Genomic DNA, 23,920 nt, shown 5'->3' with positions numbered 1-23,920 from the left:
TTTATGACACAAATTGCTTGTATACACAACACATACAAAATAGATGAGTAGATTTGAATCAAACATAAAGAAAACAACAAATTAAAAGATAACTAACAAAATGGAAGAAATACTTGAAAATTATATATCTGACAAGCAGTTAACTTCCAAAATATGTAAGAACTCACACAATTCATTAGCAAAAAACAAAATCAAACAAAACACATAGAATTCCAATTCAAAATGGGCAAAAAGCCTGAATAAACTTTTCTCAAATAAAAAAAGCACATAAATGGTTAATAGGTTCTGTTCTCTAAAAACCCCTGAAAAATTTAGAAATATTAGGACAAATTTTCCAAGTGCCTTCCTGAAAACAAAATACAAGTTTATGGCTTCTTCTTGAGTTATTGCCCTACTGACATTATCAAAAAAACACAATGAGCTTGGTCTGAAAGAATTGGTTTTTGGTGTACCGCTTAGTGATTAGTCATTTTTTGCAGGTATTTACCCAATGTCCTTTTAATAATTTGTTTACCATTTTCCCTTGATTAATGGCAAATTCCAGATGTATAGTTTTTAGACATTAACTGTTTCCCTCACACCTAAAAAACTGAACATCTAGTTTCTCTGAACTTGATTTTTATTTATATGTGTGTGGTAGAATGAAGTGAGTCATCATACTGGTAAAAATCTCATACTACCTTGGATATTAATGTGCCTAAGTTTGGAGATCAATTCACTGAAAGTGGCTTTGAACACATATTGTGATGGTTAATCTTTTGACAATATTAGGAATCAAGCCCAGGGCCTTCACACTGAGCTATATCCCCAGCCCTTTTCAAAATTCTATTTTGAAAGAGTCTTGCTAAATTGATAAATTGCCCAAGCTGGGCTTGAAACTTGCCATCCTCCTGTTTCAGCCTCCCAGAGTACTGGATTAGAGGTGTGTACCACCATGCTGTTAATCTTGACTGTCAAATTAATTGGCTTGAGAGACACCTAGGAGATCAGTAAAGCACAATTTTGGATATGTCTGAATAGAACAGGGGACAGGATCTTGGTGACTATATCTGGTCCCCAGCCCCTTCCTCTCTGAGCCTCTCTCAATTATCAATTTTTTCTACATCAGTTCTCCTAGGGCACAGTTTCCCTATAATTTTAAAGAAATTAGTCTTAAGTGTCTTTCAGCTTTGGGGAGAGATGCAACACTTCTATCTATCTCTACAGTTTTCACAAAACGGAAACAGGTAAATTGGGCACCCTTCTGATCCTATTTGGGAGACTGTAAGTTCTGGATCTGCATAGAGTCTTAGATTCTAGGCCACAACAATTTTGCATCAAACATGATGAAAATTCTTATTCCATGTCAGTCATTCACAGTTTATTCTGAAAATCTGGAGGTTTAGAATGTAATCTAAGATTTCCACTCATTTAAAATCAGATTCACTTCTTTATAAAGTTAATCTATGTACTATAATATCGAAAATTACTTCATTTTTTAATGAAAAATTGTAAAGTTGGAATATCATTATTTTTCATCCACCAATGAATTGAATGGGGCAAGAAAGTGAGCATAAGTGTCTGCTATTATTAAAAAAAGAAAGTAGACTTTATATGCATCCTGATTAAAGAACACAACACCACCCCATAGTCCTGTCAAAGAGAGGCACCCTGCATATGGTCAAGACTTTGCATCCAGCTACCAGTTTTCAGAAAATATAGGGCACAAAGGACTATGTTAAAGTGCACCAGATGTGCAGTCCTGGGGGCCCTAGGTTCATTCTTTAGTATGGCCCAAATTTTTTTTAAAAGAAACAAACAAAATGAAACAACCCAGACCAGAGGAAAAATGTGGGACAAATATGCTGGGTTCTGGGTTCTCCAAGAGATACATTTTAAAGAAAAGAAAGAGGTGAAGGGAAAAGCTATAGATAAAGAGACCTAAGAGACACATTAACTTATTTCTAAATGGGCAAGACTAAACTAGAATGTCAATGGATGCACATTGGATAATAAACCCATCAAGAAAGGCAATGACATAATTATCTTAAAAGTCAATATAGTGGTTACTTTTAGAGGAAAGAGGCTGTAATGAGGATGGGGCATGTGTAGTGACTTCTGCAGTGTTTGGCAAATTCTGTTCTTTGTTCTTTTTTTCTATTTCTTTGTTTGAATAAGGAGTCAAATAAATTTCATATATTGCAATTGGTCGATATGTCTTCTAAATATCTTTTAATCATGAGTCTCCACCTTCATCCTTGTTTCTTTTCCCTATAGCTTATTTATGAAGGAACTTGGTCACTGCTTTTGTCCTGTAGAATTTCTGAGATTCTGCTGATTGTGTTCCCAGGGTGTGATTTAATATGGTTTTCTGTTTTCTGTATTTCTTTTAAATGAGTCATTAAATCTGGAGGGTTGATTAGATACAGGCTGCTTTATATTTTCTTCAGTAAGAATTTATCAGTGGTATTGTGCCCTTCTTTGAGAAGGTACATAATGAAAAGGTGGTTGTCTAATATTTCCTTGAGAAAATAACTGCTAAGTAGCATGTAAGTTGTTAAAAATACTGAAGTGTGTAAATATTTACCAAATGATTCTCCTGATTCCCTTTTTAATAGATACTTTCACAAGACAAAAAGGAGCCAGTACATTGTCACTACAATACTTGGGAATGTTTTCCCAAATTTGAGTGTTGCAAAATTAGAGCCTTCTGGCCTTTTTTCTAAAACTGATAATAATTTATTGAAGTAAAAATCAGAACTCCATCAAGAGACTTTTTTCCAGAAAGTGAGATATTCCAATACCTAAAAATAGAAATTTAAAATTAAATAGTGCAAACTATTTGTGCTAGCATCATTACATTTGTTCGATTCCTCCTTTTTTCAGACAAGTTTCCAGTCTTCATTTTTTGCAAGTTTTGTTTTCAATATTCACAGTTTTCTAGAAGCCTCAAAGATTTCCAGTGATTTTAAACAAAATGCAACCAAATTTGAAAGGGCTAATTTATATACAAGTTTAATGTTATTGTAAGATACTAAGGTTGATTTACAAAATAGTTTCCTAAAGGCACAAATATTTTTAAAATCTGATGAAACGAAGCAGAGAAAATTCATACTCCTATATTAAAAGTATTTTTAGCTTTCAATATCAGCTTCACAAACATTTTATAGTTCACTTATTCTGTGTATTAAAATATTTGAAAATATTTACAATATTTAGATTTCTCATTTCAATTGGTAGACTATTACTTCTTTTTTTTTTTTTTTTTTTTTTTTTGGTACTGGGGATCGAACTCGGGTCCTTGTGCTTGAGAGGCAGGCGGTGGAACCACCAAGCTAAATCCCCGGCCCTAGACTATTACTTCTTTTCTGGGTACAGTTATGAATTATATATTCATTATGACCTATTACAAATATCTTTTTGGTTTATACATTTCTTAATGTAGTGAGAACACTGTTTTCAACCATAATATTCTGCTGTTCCAAAATTAGTAACCATTTTATACTCTCAAAAGTAAAACTTTGTACTTAAAAAGTTTAACTTTTTAATTGAATTTGCAATGGTGTTGACATTAATGTCACATTTTATCTTCAATGGAATGAACACTCAAAAGCTTCATTTTAGTTACATAAACTAAGGAAAAAGAACAATTACTGAAACACCTATTTCCTTCTTGAAGTATCTGAGACTCTTTATTTTCATGGAAATCCCTCTTATGTTCATAACACAAGTATATTTATAGCTATTGCATTAGCTTTTATATACATGAACAATAAAACTTCAAACCGAAAATTAATAAAATTAACTTTGAGTGAATATTTCATCTCAGTGAAAAGTATTAGGTCATATACCTTCAATCTCCTTCAGGTACAGTTTTTCAGTAACAGCAAAATTTTGAGGTAGATTCTAATGATTCTGTAACAGATTTCTGTTTTCATGTAATCAGTAATACTACTGTGATCCCCATGGTTGATGACAAGTGTTAATAAATGTTTTCTCAAATGTTATACGTTCACCATCTTTTCCTGAGAAATGAAAATCCAGTTTTTATTTACACTTAATGCACTCTTTCTCACACAAGGTTAGTACAAAATAAACACATTATGTAATAAAATACATATGCAGAGGGCTCAGTTGTAGAGTATTTGCCTAGTATGTATGAGGTCTCGGGTTTTACTGCCAGCAACATATACACACATACACACACACATATGCATACACACATGTCTATGTGTATATATGTGTGTATATATTTCACGGTGTGCAATGAATGAAAGTTGTGTAACAAGAGTTTTAAGAATTCCATTGATCTCTTTTTCCCATACATTTCTCATATACATTTCATTTAAAATTTACTAGGTTTCCCATCAACGTCACTAAGTTTTCCCATCAATGTCAGCCTGGTAGCACCATGTGTTAGAGGTGTCTCTTGCATGTACATCTACAAGTTGGATTGCTTCAGTCATAGTCTATGTAACTTTTCACCTGAAGGAGTTAAATCCATTCCCAACACCAATATATATGACAGCTTGTCAATCCACATTCTTGGAAAACATTTAAGAAATGAAATATTTTGACAACTGGTTATATACAAAATTGTATTTAATTTGGGCCTTGACATATTTTCCAAACCACCAATGAAGCTGAGAAATCTCATGTGTTTAATTCCTGTGTTTCCACTTCTGTAAAATCCTTATACCTGGCTTTAACTCATTTTTCTCCTTTTTAAAAACTACACTTTAATTTTTGGATAGTTTTACATTCACAGTAAAACTGAGTGGAAAGTACAGGCTGTTTCCCTATACCTCCACCACACACACACACTCACACACACACACACACACACCCACATGTGCTCACGCATATGCTCACAAGAAACCTCTGCACTATCAACATCCTACACCAGAGTAGTACATTTACTACTAAAGATGGACTTACATTGACACAATAATATCACCCAAAGTCCACAGCTTACATTAGGTTTCAGTCTCAGTGTTGTTCATTCTATGGATATTGACAAATATATAACATGTATCCACCATTATAGTATCATAAAGATTTTTTTTTCATTGCCTTAAGAATCCTCTGTGCTCTGCCTATGCATCCCCCCAACCCAATCCTTGGCAACCACTGATCTCTTTACTGTTTCCATAGTTTGGCCTTTTATGGATTGTCACATAGTTGAAGTCATGCAATATGTCACCTTTTCATATTAGCTTCTCTCAGTAATATACATTTAGATTTCATCTATATATTTTCATGGCTTGACAGATGATTTATTTCTAGCACTGAATAATATTCCATTGTCTGTATATGTCATAATTTATTTATCCATTTGCTTACTGAAGGACATCTTGGTAGCTTCCGAGGTTTAGAAATTATAAATAAAACTGCTAGAAATATTCACGTGCAGGTTTGGGGGTGGTATGTTTTAATTTCCTTAGGGTTGGGGCCAGGGATTTAGCTCAGTGGTTTCGCCGCTGCTGCGCAAGAGCAAGGACCCGAGTTCGATCCCCGGCACCAAAAAAAAAAAATTTCCTTAGGGTAAATACCAAAGAGTGTAACTGTTATATCATATGGTAAGAGTACGTTTAGATTCATAAGAAACTGACAAACTACCTTCTAAAGCAGCCATATCAGGGCCAGAGATTTGGCTCAGTGGCACCACGCCTGCCTCGCAACTGCGAGGTCCTGAGTTCATTCCAGGCGCTGTAAAGCGAATGTATTTTTCATCCCCACTAGCAATGAATGAGAATTCCTGTTGCTTCCCGTCCTCTCCCACATTTAGTTAGCATTTTTTTGGATTGAGGTCATTCTAATAGATGTGTTATGGTATTTTGTTGTGGTTTTAATTTACAATTCACTAATGAGATGCAATATGGAGCATCTTTTCTTCTGCTTATTTCTTATCTGCGTATTTTTTTAGTAAGATGTAGATTCAGATCTTTTGTTCATTTTTCAATGTATTTTGTTTATATTGCTGACTTTAAAATCCTCTTTGTATAAATTCTTCTTTTTTGGATAACAGTCCTTTATCAGATATGTTTTCCATGATTATTTTCTCCAAGTTTATGGATTGTCTTCTCATTATCTTGGTAGGTCTTTCTCAGAACAGAAAAATATAATTTTAGTGAGGTGAAGCTTACCAATATTTTATCAAGATAATGACTTTGGTGTGGAATTTAAAATGTCATCACCTTATCCAAGATTATCTTGATCTTCAAGATTCCCTATGTTATCTTCTATCAGTTTTATAGTTTATGTTTTACATTTGGTCCATGACCTGTTTTGAGTTAATTTTTGTGAAAGGTGTTAGGTCTGTGCCTACATTCATGTTTTTACATGTGGATGTCTAGTTGTTCCAGCACTGTTTTTGGAAAAACTCTTTTATTCATTGTATTATTCATTGCTCTTCTGTCAAAGATAAGTTGATTATATTAATCTGGGTATTATTGACAAAATAATATAAGCTTATTGTACAATCATACAATCACATATCTTTAAGATATCCAACATGATTATTTGATATACATATATACTGAAATGATTACCAAAATCAAGTTAATAGCACATCCATCATCTCACATAGTTATCATTATTTTTGTGCTAAAAATACTTTTTGCACTCTTAGCAAATTCTAGACATATAATGGAGCATATTGCTGTACATTAGATCCCCAGAACTCATTCGTCTTGCATAACTGAAACTTTGGATCCTTTTTTCAACACCTCTCAATTTCCTTCTTGCTCAACTTCCCACCGCACCAAACACAATTCTATGTTCTTCTTTGACTATTTTAGATTCCACATGCAAGTGAGATAATGTAGTAATTGTATTTCTGTGCTTGGCTTATTTCACTTAGCATAATATGCTACAGATTCATTTATATTGTCACAAATAACAGGATCTCCTTTTCTTGAAGTGGAGGATAAAACATGCGTAATGCTCTTTATTCATTTAGGTCATTTCCACTTCTTGACTACTGTGAATAATGCTACAGTGAACATGGAAGAGCAGGGGGTTTTGGGGTTATTTTTTGAGATAGTGGTTTTATTTATTTTGGATATATACTCAAAGTAGAATTTCTGGATCATATGGTAATTCTATTCTTTAAAGAATCTCATAAAGTTTTCCATAATGGTTGTGCCATTTTATGTTCCCATCAACAATGTACAAGGGGTCCCTTTTAGACACATCCTCACTAACACTAGCTTTCTTTTGTTTTTTTTGAGAAAAGCCATGGTAACAGGTATGAGGTAATATCTCATTGTGATTTTGATTTGCAATTCCCCCACGGTTAGTAATGTTGACCATCTTTTCATTTACCTGTTTGTCATTTGTGTGCTTTCTCCTGAGAAAAGTTTATCCAGGCTCTTTGCCTATTTAAAAACTGGATTATTTGTGTTTTGTTTGCTGTTGTTCTTTGCTCTTGAGTTGTGTGAGTGCTTACATATTTTGGATATTAACTCCTTGTCAGATATATGATTTCCAAATATTTTCTCCCATTTTTAAATTGTTGTTGATTTCTTTTTTTTGCGGTGCAAAAACTTTTAAATTGTATATGCTTTCGGTGTTATATTCAAAAAATTATTCCCAAGACCAATGTCAAGAAGCCAGCCTTGGCAACTTGGTGACACTGTCTCAAAATAAAAAATAAAAAGTGCTGGGCATGTAGATCACTTGTAGAGTTCCCCTGGGTTTAAGCCCTTCTGATGCAAAAATTTTAAAATAGAACATTTTTTAAAAATTATTATATATCCTGTAACACTGAATGTCTAAAAAAGAAAAAGAAGTTCATTTATTTGGTGTGAACATTCTGTCCTCTGAGAGACATACAGCTTACAAGGAAGTGATGTTTCTCCTGTACTGATATTTGACTGTGTCGGCCTCCTTTTCCACCCCAGAGAAAGCTAGAGTAGGATGGGGGTCTCAGGGCAACCTCCTCAGAGTGCATGTGATACAGTCTTTTACAGTACTCCTTCCTATGGAAATATGTATAATTAAGTGACAAAAGTAAAGATAATGATTTGTTTAAACATATAAATCTACACTTTTATATAAGTATAGAGTTTTATAAGCCTTGCTAGAAGGGAAACTGAAAGGCAGGTGTGAGGCTAGGAATGGAGCCCAGGGCTTCACGAATGCCTGGCAAGTGCTCTACCGCTGAGCTACACTGTCACCCCTATTATTTGAATTTCTCTTATACAATATGCAAAATCAACTTGTTATTAGCATATTATCAAATAAAATGGACACATATTTTTGAAATCTCAGATATTAGCATTTCACCAAATAAAGAGTGGGACAGAAAATCGTGGAGGGAGAGAAAGTACAGAGGAAAAAATGAAAGAATATGAAGGAGAAGGAAAGAGATAGTTGAGTTTGAGGCCAGGCTGGGCTACACAGTGAGTTCATGGGCAGCCTTAACTACATAGCGAGACCCTGTCTCATAAAACCAAAAAAGGAGAGCCAACATAGCTGACTAGAGAAGGCATTGCATTGGAGAAGCTCAGAAGAAAGAGCCACTGAGAAGGAAGGTATTTGGAAGGTGGGTGTGGTGATTAATTGTCAATTTGAGTGGGGAATGCTCAGCTGAATTGAGTCAACATGGTTCTGGGCACGGAAGGCCTACTTTAAGGAAGATTGTTGTCAGAATGGTGTAAAAGGAGAACAGGAGGGAAGGATTTCAGCTGGTCTTCCTTGGAGGAGCTTCATTGCAGCTGCTTTTCTTTGGAAGAGTTTTGGTGGTTTTTCTTCAAAAGAGCTTTGGCGGTTTTCTTTCTTCAGGGGAGCTTCAATCCTAGTCTTCATCTAGGACATTGTCTCCTGGCTTCCAGTGCAGATCCCTCAGCCTTCTGACACAGATCCTTCAGCCTTTTGGCACAAATCTTCCATCTTCCAGCCCTAACCCTTGGGCCTTTCTGGCGCAGATCCTTCAGCCTCCCATCTCGGATCCTTTGGCCTCCTGATACAGACTTGCGTGGAACATTGCCATGGACTCCAAGCCCTCAACTGAATCCTTTGGGTCTTCAGTGTGCAGACAGACATTTTGCACTCTTCTACAACTGATTCTTATAAGCATTGACTAATACAGGGAGAGAGAGGCTTTCATGCTGAAATAGAAAATTAATACAGAATACTGATAGATACATAGATCAAACCAAATAAATGGACAATTAAAAAAAGGGGGGGAGTAGCGCTGCTGTAGCACCTCAGCCAACCCTTGCTTCCTGCCCCATTGGGGAGTAGGCATCTTGGATAGTGAAGCAAAAGTCTTAGGGAAAATCTATTGCTGCAGAGACCAGATTCCTAGGACAGTTTGTGTTCATTGGCCTCACACATATATCCTCCCCTTCCAAACACTGGGGAAAGCAGCATTGCTGTGTTCTCCACTCCAGCACATATGATGGACTGGGCCAGCCCCCAACCAGACTCAAGTAAGAAAGAAGATATACAGGCAAAGGGCTTCCTAGCTGAGTTAGAGCAGTTCATGAACCTGCCCCATCCAGACAACCGATTCACTAGAGTGTACATACACAGTCCTGGTACTCCACACGAGGCTAAATGGACCCCTTGCCCAGAGGGCGTGCTGAGTCAAAGACAAGCACACACAGATTGGCTGCAACCATTGCTGTGAACTGCAAGTTAGCTGAGATGTAGGCAGTGCATCTGAATATCCTAGCATGAGTCCTGCATGTTAATGGACTGTGGAGTCACAGGCGCTAGCCTCAAACACAGACTGAGCCACAGACTGAGTTGGTTTGATTCCTGCTGCGTACTCCAGCATGCCATGTCAGTCACAAGAGTACACACCCATATGTGGAGAACACTGGGGTGGAGTAACCTGCAACCAGACTGCAATGGGGAATTATGCAAACTCATAGATTCTGTGATACAGCAGTTGAGAAGGAATTGCAAATGCTGCCCTTGCTTGCAGAACCTCTACGAATACTCTCTGTGGATGAGGGACCCCAAGCAGAGTGGCAGGGTCTGTGGACCCCAGAAGGTGTGTACATACAACCTGAAGAAACTGCAGAACTCAGAGAGTGAGGACCTGGTCACATGCCAGTCTTTGCCATCTCCCAGGCTTCCTGGCAAAGTGGTTAGATATGAATTACATATACATTCTCTTGTTCGAGTATTTAAACTGAGATTCTGTTGGATATCTTCAGAGTTTGGGATTTTTCTGTATTGTATTATTTGGTTTGGTTTGGTATTGTTTGGGTTTTTTTATGTGTTCTGTGTTTTTTTATGATTTTTTGTTTGTTTATTTGGTTTTGTTTTTCTTCTATTTGTTTTGGCGTTATTGGTTTCTGGGTTCTCTCCCTCTTCTCATTTTTCTATATAGTTTCTTCACCTCAAGATCCCACAGCAATTCTATTTCTTAATTCTTTTTCACAAAAGAAATTAACAGCACATTAACTCCTCCTCTTGTTTCTAATTTGCCATACTCTGCTCTGTCTCTCTCTTTCTCTCCCTCTCTGTCACTCTACTTCTCCTGTATTAACCCACTATCCTCTCCATATTATTACTTTGACTCTGCTGTATCATACCTAGCCCCCTTCCTACCCAATTTTTTTCTACTCCTCTAGTGCTATTTCTTATTTTTTAAAATTTCATTTTATTGGTATATTTTAGGTATACAATATAATGACATTCATCATTGGAAATTTGCCCCTTTACATAATCTCTCTTGGTTCTTATTTTTACCTCTTCCCCTGCCCTCCCTTCAAGTCCTTCATTCTTCCCTAAGTCTTTCTTCCCAAAGACTTTGTTTCCATTTTTTCATTTTTCTTATATTAATTCCATTCCCTTCTTTCCTTTCCCCTACCCCTCCCACTTCCTGCTATTTTTTATTTTTATTTTATACTTTGGTGGAGTTTAGAGTTCTATCACCCATTTTCTTGTTCCACTTGCTTTATTTCACTTTGATTTATTTGTTTAATTAAGATCTCGATCTCTCTCTCTTCTCTTCTTGCTATCTCTCTTTCAATTAGTTCCCTTATTTTATCTTTTTTTCTCTAGTTTAATCTCTATCCCTTATTATTTATCCTTTTCCTTATTGGTTTTCTCCATTACTGTTATCTAATACTATTAATTTTCTTTTACTCCTTAATAGGATCATTTATATCAACTTTATTACCTTCTTCCCATCTTCCATTGCTTAATTTTTTTCCCCAGTACCAGGGATAGAAATCAGGACCTTGCACTTGCAAGGCAGGCGCAGTGTCACTGAGCTAAATCCCTGGCCCCACTGCTTAATTTTTTTAAAGTCTATTTTTCTTTCTTCACACTCCCATTCATGCACCTTATCTGTACTAGTATAATCACTTATTCTTGTGAATCAAAAGTTAACTATATCTTACTACAGCTGAAGACTGTTCTATTGTGAATGGAGGTAAAATTGATCTTTTGACTAGATATTTACTATAAATAAATATCTGGTATGTCTTAAGAGTACATTCAATAACTATAGATCTCATTCCTATGATTAAAGGTAAATGTCAGTTATTATAGTTTGTTATTATCCAGTCTGTGTTTGATACTATTGTTGTTGCTGATTTTACTACTTCAGCCAAAGTAACATAGTTGTTGCTATCAATAGATCTTCTTTGTATGCCAGTATCTTGATTGTCTGGGGGTCAGAAAGAACAATACAGTCCATTACCAAATAACTAGGTGCTGGGCCAAACAGGCTGCAAACTTTCCACCCTAGTAAATGGAGGTGGTTGGGTCTTGGAAAAGACCCAAAGACCAATTGCTAGGTAGGCCTAGAGGACATGTCTCAAAAGTAATTGTTACCTAAGGAGATGGCAATACTAGTGACATAGGTATCCACCATAAGCAATTTGCAAGCCTCAACACAGAAAACAAACAAAAATAAACAAAATGAAAAAACATGGAAGCAAAATTCCCCCCAAAATTCCAAGTTCCCTGAAAGCAAATCCAGGAAGCATCAAGAGGGAAGAAATAAAAAACCACACAGGGAAAATATCTGAAATGGTAGCAGTGGAAGTGACAAAGCAAATGAATGCTTGGCAAATTCAAAGTAGAGGGCCAGGGATGTAGCTCAGTGGCGCCGCACCTGCCTGGCAAGCACAAGGTCCTGGCAAGCACAAGCCCCTTCCTGAAAAAAAAATCAAAGTAGAGATAACTGCTGAAACAATTAAAGAGATGATGACCCTAGTAAAACAAATGATTAATGAGTACAAAGAAGAGACTGAAAAAAATAGAGGAGCTAAATAAAGACATACAAACCATGAACACCCAACACAGAAAAGAACTGGAGCCCATAAAACAGTCTCAAACAGAAATCCAGAAGATGAAAATCTCTTTTGAAAGTATGCACAGAATAATCAACCAATGTGAGAACTGAATGTCAGACCTAGAAGACAGGGCTGTGATTAATAATGGACTAATGAGAGATACCTTAAAAATAGCAAAAAACCATGAAAAATTCATCCAGCAGTTGCCGAACAATGCAAAGAAGACTAATCTAAGATTAGTTGGACTCAATGAAAAATCAGAAGATAGCACAAAGGGCATAAAAAACTTATTTACAGAAGTAATAGCAAAAAACTTTCTAAGGATGGAAAAAGAATTTGACATACAGATAAATGAAGCATATAGAACCCCAAATAGCCATGATCAGAAAACAATTACAATAGGGCATATAATAGTCAAGATTCTAGAAATTCAACACAAGAATAGAATACTGTATTAAAAGCTGTTAGAGAAAAGAAACCACCTATAAAGGAAAACCCATCAAAATTACAGCAGACTTCCCAACACAAACCCTAAAGTCAAGGAGAGGTTAGAGTGAAGTATTTCAAACCCTGAAAGAAAACAACATCCAACCCAGACTGATGTATACTGTAAAATTATCTTTCAAAATTGATGGAGAAATAAGATACTTCCATGATAATGATCATCTAAAGAAATTCATGACCACATAAACAGCACTCAAAAAAATTCTCAATAAGTTAGTGGCAAACAGAATACAAGAAATCATCAAAAAGATTATATACCATGACCAAATAGGATTCATTCCAGGGATGTATGGATGGTTCAACATACACACATCACTAAATGTAATACACCATATTAACAGAACCAAGGAGAGAAACAATATGATCATCTCAAAAGATGCCAACAAAGCATTTGACAATATTCAACATCCATTCATGATAAAAAAAAAAACCTACAGAAAATTGGAATACAAGGTATTTATCTCAAGCTGATAAAAGCCATCTATGACAAACCAACAGCCAACGTCATACTACATGGAGAAAAGCTAAAAGCTTTCCCTCTAAAACCAGGAAAAAGACAAGGATGTCCACTCTCACCACCCTTATTCAATATAGTTCTGGAACCATTAGCCAGAGCAGTTAAACAAGGGAAAGAAATAAAAGGAATATAGGCAGGAAAGGAAGAAGTTAAATTATCATTATTTACTGATGACAGGATCCTCTACATAGAAGACCTCAAAAAACTTCACCAAAAGACTTCTAGAATTAGTAACTACATTAGGTAGCACAGCAGGATACAAAGTCAACACTCAAAATTTAATAGCATTCCTGTACACCAATAACATTCTCACTGAGACAGAAATTAGAAAAACAACACCTTTCACAATAGCATCAAGAAAAATTAATATACAATGGTACCTCAGTTCATGAACTTAATTATTTTTATGACTCTGGTCACAGAATCAAATTGGACAAAAACAAAATCAAATTCAATGGTTAGATTCAATTTTGATCTTATGGGGAAATTTGATTCAGTTTTCATCCAGTTCAGTTTTCAACCAGAATCATGGAATTAAGTTCATGAACTGGGGTACCACTGTACCTTGGAATTAACCTAATCAAGAAAGTGAAAGATCACTACAATGAAACCTATAATACCCTAAAAAAGAAGATCGAAGAGAATATCAGAAAATGGAAAGACATTCCCTGTCCTGGATAGGCAGAACCAACATAATGAAAAAGGCTATACTTCCAAAACTGTTATACAGATTTAATGAAATTCCAATCAAAATACCAATAGCATTCCTCACAGAACTAGAGAAAAAAATCCTAAAACTTATATAGAACCAGAAGCGACCTAGAATAACCAAAGCAATTCTGGGCAACAAGGGCAAAGCAGGGAGCATCACAATCCCAGGCTTCAAGTTATACTACAAAGCTACAGTGATTTTTTTTTAAAGCATGATACTGGCAAAACAAAAGAAAAACAAAACAGAAAAAAAAAGACTTTTGGATCAATGGGACAGAATAGAGGATGCAGAAACAACTTCAGGCACACTTAGCTATCTTTTGGGTTCTGATTTGTTGTTGTTTGTTTATTTGTTTGTTTTAGACAGGGTTTTACTATGTAATTCAGGCTGGCCTTGAACTCACCTTGTAGAACAGGCAGGCCTCGAACTCACAGCGAACCTCCTGCCTCAACCTCCCAAATGCTGGAATTACAGGCGTGCACCACCATGCCCTGCTGCTACCCTATCTTTGACAAAGGAGCCAAATGCCACTGTTAGAGGAAAGATCGCCTCTTTAACAAGTGGTGCTGGGAAAACTGGCTTTCCACATGCTGAAGATTGAACCTGGACCCATATCTCCTACCATGCACTAAACTAAAATCAAAATAGATCAAAGATCTAAATTTAAAAAAACAGAAATAATCTACTGGAAGATAGAACAGGTAAAACTCTTGAGAACATAGGTGTAGCCAAAGACTTTATGAACAAAACTCTGGATGCACAGGAAATATTACAAAGGATCAACAGGTGGAATGTCATCAAATTAAGAAGCTTCTGCACAGCCAAAGAAACTACAGAGTGGAGACAACCTACAGAATGGGGAAAAAATTTTACCAGCTGCTCCTCAGACAGAAGACTAATATCAAGAATAGATAAAGAACTCAAAAAATTAGACCCTCTAAATTTAAAGACCCAATTCAAAAATGGGCATCTGCAATGCATAGACACTTCTCAGATGAAGAAATACAAATGGACAATAAATATATAACAAAAATGCTCAACATCACTGGGGAGAAATGCAAATTAAAACAACACTGATATTCCATCTCACTCCAGAAAAAAATGGCCATCATCAAGAAATCAACCAATAACAAATGCTGGCATGGCCATGGGGGAAAAGGAATCCTTCTCTGTTGATGGTGGGAATGTAAATTTGTCCAACCACTATGGAAATCAGTATAAAGATTCCTCAAAAAACTAAAACTAGAGGTTCCATTTGACCCCTATTAAGTATCTTCCTGAAAGAGTTAAAGACATCATATTGCGGTGATACATGCATACCCATGTTTATAATAGCACAGTTCATAATAGTTAAATCTTGGAAGCAGCCCATACACCCAACAACAGATGAATGGATAAAGAAAATGTGATATGTATATACTCTACAATGGCATACTACTCTGACATAAAAAAGGATAAGCTTGAGGCATTTTGAGGTAAATGGATGCACCTCAAGACCATAATCTTAAGTGAAATAAATCAGGCATATAAGTTCAAATATCATATTACTTCATTTGGATGAGAAATCTAAATTATAAATCGGAAGCAGAATTGAGGAGAAATATTAGGAAGAAGAACTTGTTCAAATAGGAAGTGGAACGAGCTAGGAGAGAGGGGAAAGAGATTTACCAAAAAAAAAGAATTGAAAGGAAAAAATGAAAATAGAGCTTTTGTAAATGTGGAGGGGAAGAAGGGTTGGAGAGAGAGGAAGAGGACAAAAAAAAAATGAATTAAGAAGCTGGGGATGGTGGCACATGCCTGTAATCCCAGCACCTGAGAGGCTAAGGCAAGAGAATCACCATGAGTTTAAGGCCAGCCTGAGCTACCTAGTGAGTTCAAGACCAGCCTCAACTATGGAGTGAAACCATATCTCAAAAAAAATCTAGGAAAAAGAAAGAATTAAGATGTGCTATGTGCATGTATGTACGTACACATATCCCCCATGATGGATATAATCATTATATGGATATAACCATGATGGATATAACCAGTACATACTGCAAACATGGACTAATAAAAATAAAATATCAAAAAACAAAAAAGAAAGAAAAGAGAGATGAAGATGAAGGAAAGGAAAAAGCAGCAAAGGACAGGACAGAACAGGAAAAGAATCAGAGCAGGAAGGGCAAAGGGAAGAGAAAATATAGGAAGAGAAGAGAGAAAGAGAATGAAAGAAACAAAAAAGAATGAAGGAAAGAAGACAAAGAGAGATAAAGAAAGTGGAAAAGCGTGTGACAGGAGGAGAAAAGGGAGGAAACTTTCCTATTTTTATTGCCTTCTTCCCTCAGCTCCTGTCTATCAGACTAGAGCTACACCTAGCTTCTCATTGGTCCCACTCATAATGCTACTTGTGAAGTTGAAGAATTTTGTTTTGGATTATTTCTTCCTAGAACAGGGCAGAAAATAGGAATCTAATTACTATAGCAAGACCTCCATAAACTTGGGTATAATCAAGAACTTTCTCTTTCTTTCACTCTCTCTCTCTCCCCCTTTATTTTTTGAAACTGAATTTCTGACTCTAAACCAAGTCTTAAGTCTGACTCTGACTTAAGAATGAACTTAAGTCATTCTTAAATTTTCCAATCCTTCTTAGGGTGGTGTCACAGTTGTGGAACTTCGCACAACCCCAAGGAATGATGGTGAGCAAGGAAGGAGTGCATGGATGACCTTCAAGTCACAGGATTCTGGTCATCAGGGGACACATGTTACCACAGGTCACTGCCAAAAACCCCACTGAATCCTGTTAGGTCCTCAGGGGTCTCTGCAGCTTCTATATTACAGATGGAACTCAGGGATTTTTTTTCCAGGACTTTCTTTGGCCCTGTTTGTCACAAGTCAAACCATGCCGTCCCCCAGGTTGCGGGGAGGGGGGTCAGGTCAGGAAACTGTCAGAAAGCAGGTCCAGATTCTTGAGATTCTAGGACCAGAGACTATTCTTTCTTCTTTCTCTAACCCACAGCATTTATCTTACTTAAGAATATAGTCTGATAAAGCAAAACAGTCTTCTGATTGTTTTCTACTGTACTGACAGTAGAAAAATCTTTTAATTTGGCTTGCAATTTGAGCTGAAATATTCACTCCTCATATGTTGATCTTTGCCTCTATTTTTCTTTTCTTTTTCTTTCTTTTTTTTTTTGACATTTGTGCCAATAGTGGCCTTTAATACTGAGAAAGACCATGCAATGTGACAAGTCTTCAGAGAGTGGTGCTGAGCCAGTCTCGTAAAGGACCCTAAAACTTGATCCAGTAACAGAATAAATCAGTATATTTGCATTTAGTTATTTGCATTTAGGTTAACTTTCCAGGGAAAGTTCAAGGCCTGAGATCATTCAGTCTTCTGTTCTTCCTCCACCTGGTCTTGCCTCCCTCACTTTCTTTCACTTCCTTAAATATTTCCCCTCCCTTCTCCCTGCCCTTGTTTTCCTTCTTTTATTTTCTCACTTTCTTTTTTTCCTTCTCCATTTTCTCTCCACTCTCCTTACCACCTGTCCATCTATCCCTCCAAGCCCCCACTCTGTCTCCCCTGCACAGGCCTCAGCCCTGCCTCCTTCAGGCTCAGCCTCAGGGTTTAAAGAAGGAGGAAAGAAAGGGCCCTCAGCCCAGGAACCACTTGCTGGTGTTCTTCTTGTCACAGAGTTTTTCAGGTCTGCACTGGGGACCTTGTTACTCTTCCCCGATTTCTGGCCTCCTGACTTCAGCAAGATGTCCTGGGCCAGGGAACTGAAAGTCCCATCCACACTCATGCTGGATTTGGCACATGTCTCAAAAACTCAGATTCCATGCTCTGGAGCCAACTTATCAACCTACTCCTTCCTCTTGGCCTCCATGTCACTCTTGTCCCCCAGGAAGAGCCATTCCACCCTAGCTGAGGCATTCTCTCTGATGCTTTTCATCCAGCTCTGAATATTCTCAAAGGACTTCACAGCCAGGATGTCATATACTAAAATAATGCCTATGACTCCACAATAATAGGCAGCAGTTATTGTCTTGAATAGCCCTTGGCCAGCCGTGTCCCAGACTTGCAGTTTGATCTTCTTCCCCTCTATATCCATGATGCAGATCTTGAAATCAATTCCTATGGTGGAGAGGCAAGTGGTGTTGAAGTTGCCCTCTACAAAGTGAGTAATCAGACAAGTCTTGTCCACCCTCTGAGTCCCAAATCAGCAGCAGTTTGAAGAGGTGATCTTAGGCTTTGGCCACGGTGGACATTGGGGCCAGGGGATGGGATGGGGAAATGCCCAGTGTGAGAGTGGACAGCCAGCCAGGGGCCGAGCCGGAACCTCTGCTTCTATTTTTCAAAAGAAGAAAAAGTTGATTATATTCTGCAAAAATATAATTTTTGATAAATTATATAAATAAAAATCAAACTGGTGAAAACCATTCACACACTTGCCTTGTTTTCTTTATTTCAGGCTTCTGCTAGCCAAATTTAGGAAATCACAGAAGCAACCTTAATAAATGTTCTCTACAGGTTTCAAGTAAAACATTGAGAGGATCTCTACTTGACCTCATTTTTTTCAACACGTCAGTTGCTCCTGACAAGACATAGGGTACAAAAAGATGGAACTAAAGGTTGTGCTAAGGAATGGAGAGGTTTCATTATTAAATGTGCATTGTCCATGCATCATGACCACTCTGAAATTGAGGTCAAGTCAAGATCAAAGCTAGGGTTGACTACTGAAGTTCATACTGAAGCAACTCCAACCCTACTTCTTCCACACCTCCCAAGTACTCAATTGGAAAGGTTCCAGTCATAATGCTATAAGGACTAGGGGACAATAATTAATTGGTTCCTCATACTGGGTTGCAGACACCCATACCATACTTTTTTTTTTTTGGTACCAGGGATCAAACTCAGGACCTTGCACTTTCCAGGCAGGCGAGGCACCACTGAGTTAAATGCCTGGCCCTCATACTTTTCTAATGAAAACATGTACTTTATCATAACAGTAGCCAGCTGTGCATCTCAGTAGCTGCACTAGGGGAATACAGGAAGCAATCTTTATGTTCATCCAGTTGATACAACAAACAGCAAGGTGTATACACATGTGTCAAAGTGTAAATGGGTGAGTTTTACCCACGTTATGGGCCATGTTACAGTTTTGTGTAATTATTTGACTAGTCAAAATGCTACAAAATGATCATGTATACCTGAATGATCCAGTGTTAGAACTAGGTCAGAAAATTATTAGGCTCTTGCTAGGGGAGAAACCTATTGGGTGGACTGACAACACTGCAATTCAATGTTGAAAATTGTTTGTAATGGGTGATATGCTACAAGATGTTTTGAAATACACTAATAATGAATGAAATAAAAGAAAATATCCTATATGCATCAATAGTAATACTCATAAATATATTTATCATGACCCCTCACTATCTAAACTAAAAGCCTTCATAGCAGGACTTTATCATTCTAATCAGCAGAATCTAAAGGATTTGTGGAGAAGTGACAGATGTGGTGTTGAGATTTTTAGAACAATAATGACACTCAAGAGATTTTGTTTCCTTCAAAATTGTCTACGTTTTGACATCAAAAAGATCCACCAAAAAAGAAAAAAAATCTGACAATTTGGCTGCTCTTCACTCATTTGTTGAAAACATTGTTTTGAACTCTCAAGCAACTTATTCACCATCTGAATGCATGACAAGTGAACAATTTGCATCATTTTGTGGTTGTTGAAGCATTCGGCAATATATGCCAAGTAAACCTTGCAAATATGATATAAAAATACATGCCCTGGTGGGTGCAAAGACACTTTATACCTTGAATTTAGAAATTTATCCTGGAACTCAGCCACCAGGTCTTTCTTCATGTAGTAATAAACCGTATGACATTGTGAACAGACTTGTTGCACCTATTTCAAAAAGTAGCCCAAATGTCACATTTGACAATTGACTCATTAGTTACTCACTGATGTTATATTTGCTAAAAGAACACCAGTTGACCAGTATAGGAATTATTCACAAGAACAAAGCCAAGAATTCTGAAAAAATGTTCCAAGTTCACAATAGAGAAGTGTATAGTACAATCTTTGGATTTCAGAAAGGCATAACATTGGCCTTCTATAGTGTGAAGAAAAACAAAGTAATATTGATACTGTTACTATTACACCATGATGATAAGATCCATAGGGAGTCCTGGGTGTATCGGCACAGCCCTGTAATCCCAGCACTCAGGAGGCTGAAGCAGAAGGATTCTGTGAGTTCAATGTCAGCCTGTGCTACATACTGAGTTCAAGGCTAGCCTGGACTAAATAGTGAAACCCTGTCTCAAAACAAACAAACAAAGATTGATGGTGAATCCTGAACACAAATACAGCCAGAAATAGTCACTTTTACAACAAAACGAAAGCCATTTTGTTGTTAATGAGTTATGCAGCCACTCTGATGTCACTTGAAATACAAAGTGTTAGCCATTAGTTGTGTTTTATTAGATCCTAATAACTATTAAACTACTAAACTATTAAAACTGTTTTCAAAGTTTGCAAAGAAAATAACAAGCACGAAATATCACGGAAAAATTTTCTTAGAGGATTGGGACTGGAATTGATAAATGATCAATTACAACAGAGAAAGAACAATATGTATCTTCCCAAAGAACTCTGCAAAAAAATTCTGGAGCAGACTGGTGAACAGACAGTGAAACATCACAAGAACCTCCTGAGAAAACAGGAAGACAAGCAAGATGTTACGTATATCCTGCCAAAGAAGACAGGAAAACAAAACATTTGAGTGTGGATTATGCTGTTCTCCTGTGTGAAAACTGCCTTAGGTGTGATAATTGAAGTAAAGATTATTTGTGTGGTGGAGTTTTATTTGTATTTTCATTGTAGTTCACATAGGAATTTATTCATTTATTTATTTATTTTGGTTTTTTGAGACAAGGTCTCACCAGGTAGTTCAGACTAGCCTTGACCTCATTATATAGCCTAGGCAGGCCTTGCAGACGTCCTCCTGCCTCTGCCTCCCAAGTGCTGGGATTACAGGTGTGCACCACCGCACCCAGCCACATAGGAATTTATTTCTGCTGTTATTTTTTAGATTTAGTAAGCAAACAAACAATTGATATAGAAAATGTTGATGTTTATTCTAAACACTCATTACATATTTGCTATTTTATTAATATTTCATTTTCCTGCTAAGTAGACATTGTACAATATAATAGGAAGCTCCTGACAAAAGAGGAAGACAAGAGGGGTGACAGGTATGATCTGCCAAATAGGAAAGGAAAGCTAAGCACATGGGCTGTGAGTGTAAGCGAGACTTGTATATGGAACATGCTGTTGTCATGTGTGAAGACTGCCTTGGGTGTGATAATTGAAGCAAAGATTATTTCAGTGGTAGAGTTTTGTTTATATTTTCATTGTAGTTCAGGTAGCAGTTTGTTTCTGCTGTTATTTTTTAGATCTTGTAAGCAGGTACACAGTTGATATTTAAAATGTTTATTCTACACACTCATTACATACTAAAATTTTAATATTTTATTTTATTGATATTTTATTTTCCTATTAAGTACACATTACTTAATACAATCAACTCATAAAATCAAAATTAATAATTTATCAGTAGAAATACTCCTAAAAATAAACATGGGCATTACATACCCCCATAACACGCCTTTTCTAAAAATTTGCCATGATGCCCCCAGGGCTACAAAAATAAATAAAATAATTGATCAGCAAGGACTTCAGTTGCTGACTTGAAATAAATTGCAAAAAAAAAAGGAAAAAGGAAAAAGAAAAATGCATTATACCCTAAATTGCCATTGCACATGACACATATCTTACTACAGTTATTGTGCCTTTTTGTTTGTTTGATTTTGAAACAGGATCTTACGATATAGTCCAAGTTGGCCTGGAACTCATTATGTACCTAAGGCTGGCCTCAAATTGAATTCAATTTCAATTCAATTCAAATTCAATTCAATTCAATTTATCAACCCTCCAAATGCTGGGATTACAAGCATGCACCACCATGCTCAGCTTAGCGTAACTTTCATTTCAGATTCCATAAAACAAGTGGTCTTCAAATCCATGGGTTCCACATCTGCAGATTCAACCAACTGTAGTGTGAAAATATTCTTGAAAAAATTGAGTCAGTACTGAACCTGTACAGATTTTTTCTTGTCATTATTCCCTAAACAATAAAGTATAACAAGCATTTATATAGCATTTAGATTGTATTGGGAATTATAAGTAATATAGAGATGGTTTAAAATATAGAAGAGAATGGGGCCAGGGATTTAGCTCAGTGGTTCCACCACCTGCCTCGCAAGTGCAAGGTCCTGAGTTCGATCTCCAATACCAAAAAAAAAAAAAAATAGAAGAGGATGTGCATAGGTTATATGCAAATACTGTATCATTTTATAAGAGACTGGCACATCACCGATTTTGATATTCTTGGACAGTCCTGGGACCAATCTTCCATGGATACTGGTAGATGACCATACTCATTATTTATCAAAATGATGAAGAAATACTTTTTATTTATAGTTACTTTTTTTTTTCTTTTTTTGGTACCGGGGATCAAACTTGGGACCTTGCGCTTGCGAGGCAGGCGCCGGAACCACTGAGCTAAATCCCCAGCCCAAAATACTTTTTATTTAACACAGGTAAATGCTGTATTTCATGTTTTTGTTTACACTATTTTGATTTTTACATCTGTTTTGTTCTGTAGTATCACCCAGTTTTGTTGTACTTCTGATCTCCAGAACTGTAAAATAATATATTTGTGTTGTTTTAAGTCACTAAACTTGTGTTAATTTGTTACAACAGCAATAACATACCAATCTACTACCTATCTATCCATTCATTTAGCTCCAGTTACAGCCATTGGCTTACAGTTCCTGTTGCAGGAAATACACCTTTGCCTGGAACACTTTTCCCATCTATCTGTCTAGAGCCTATCTTGTTCTTCAAGCATAGTTTAAACTATCACTTCCCCTTGGAAGCTTACCTACACTAGGCACCTCCAGTATCCCGTACCCACCAACATGTCTCCTTTTCAGCACTCTTGACACTTGAGTTGCAATCATTCTTGTTTGTATCACTTTACCAAGCTCTTACTAATAATTGGCTATTACTTTGTTTTCCTTTGTTATCTTCTATATCTCTTCAACAATATAGTAAGCTTATAGAGGACAAGGCCTATTCTTCGATGTGTCTACACACACATTGCATCTTCCCTCTTGTGTTAATCAGCTTTTCATTGCTGGCACAAAATTTCTGACATACACAATTTCAAGAATGAAGGGTTTACAATAACAAATGCTAGAGGAGCTGTGGGGAAAAAGGAACCCTTCTCCACTGTTGGTGGGAGTGTAGACTGGTGCAACCACTGTGGAAATCAGTGTGGGGATTTCTCAAAAAACTAAAACTAGAGGTTCCATTTGACCCAGCTATAGTTCTTCTTGATATCTTCCCAAAAGAATTAAAAGCATCATACCACAGCGATATATGCACACCCATGTTTACAGAAGCACAGTGTGTAATAGCTAAATCTTGGAAACAGCCCAAATGCCTGTCAATTGATGAGTGGATAAAGAAGATGTGTTTTTTTATACAATGGAGTACTACTCTGCCATAAAGAAGGATGAGCTTCAGACATTTATAGTTAAATGGATGGACCTTGAGACAATACTCTTAAGTGAAATAAATCAAACACACATGTTTAGATACCACATTGTTTCTCCGGTGTGAGAAACCAAAAGTGGAAATAAGGACTGAAATGTATAATAGATGTTGGGAAATGGGAAGAAACTATTCAAATGGGAAGGGGAACAAGGGAGGAGGGAGGGAGAAAGGAAAGCAGGGACAAGAAAAGAAGTGAAAATAGAAGGAAAAAATGGAAATAAAGCTTTTGTACACAGGGTGGGGAGGGGGCTTGAGGGGGGGAATGGGA

General features: G+C 36.7%; 1 pseudogene; it reads right to left on the bottom strand.

The window, feature by feature from the left end:
- Window positions 1–219: 219 nt before the first annotated feature.
- On the bottom strand, window positions 220–23,890 carry LOC147824363 (ras-related protein Rab-13 pseudogene; annotated as a pseudogene).
- Window positions 23,891–23,920: the final 30 nt, after the last annotated feature.

Source organism: Heterocephalus glaber, unplaced genomic scaffold (genome assembly GCF_053883595.1).
Source record: "Heterocephalus glaber isolate CG9 unplaced genomic scaffold, H.glaber_assembly_v1.0 deba00001547, whole genome shotgun sequence".
Taxonomy (NCBI): Eukaryota; Metazoa; Chordata; class Mammalia; order Rodentia; family Bathyergidae; genus Heterocephalus; species Heterocephalus glaber.
The sequence above is the reverse complement of the archived record's forward strand: the minus strand, read 5'-3'. Positions and strand labels throughout refer to the sequence as shown.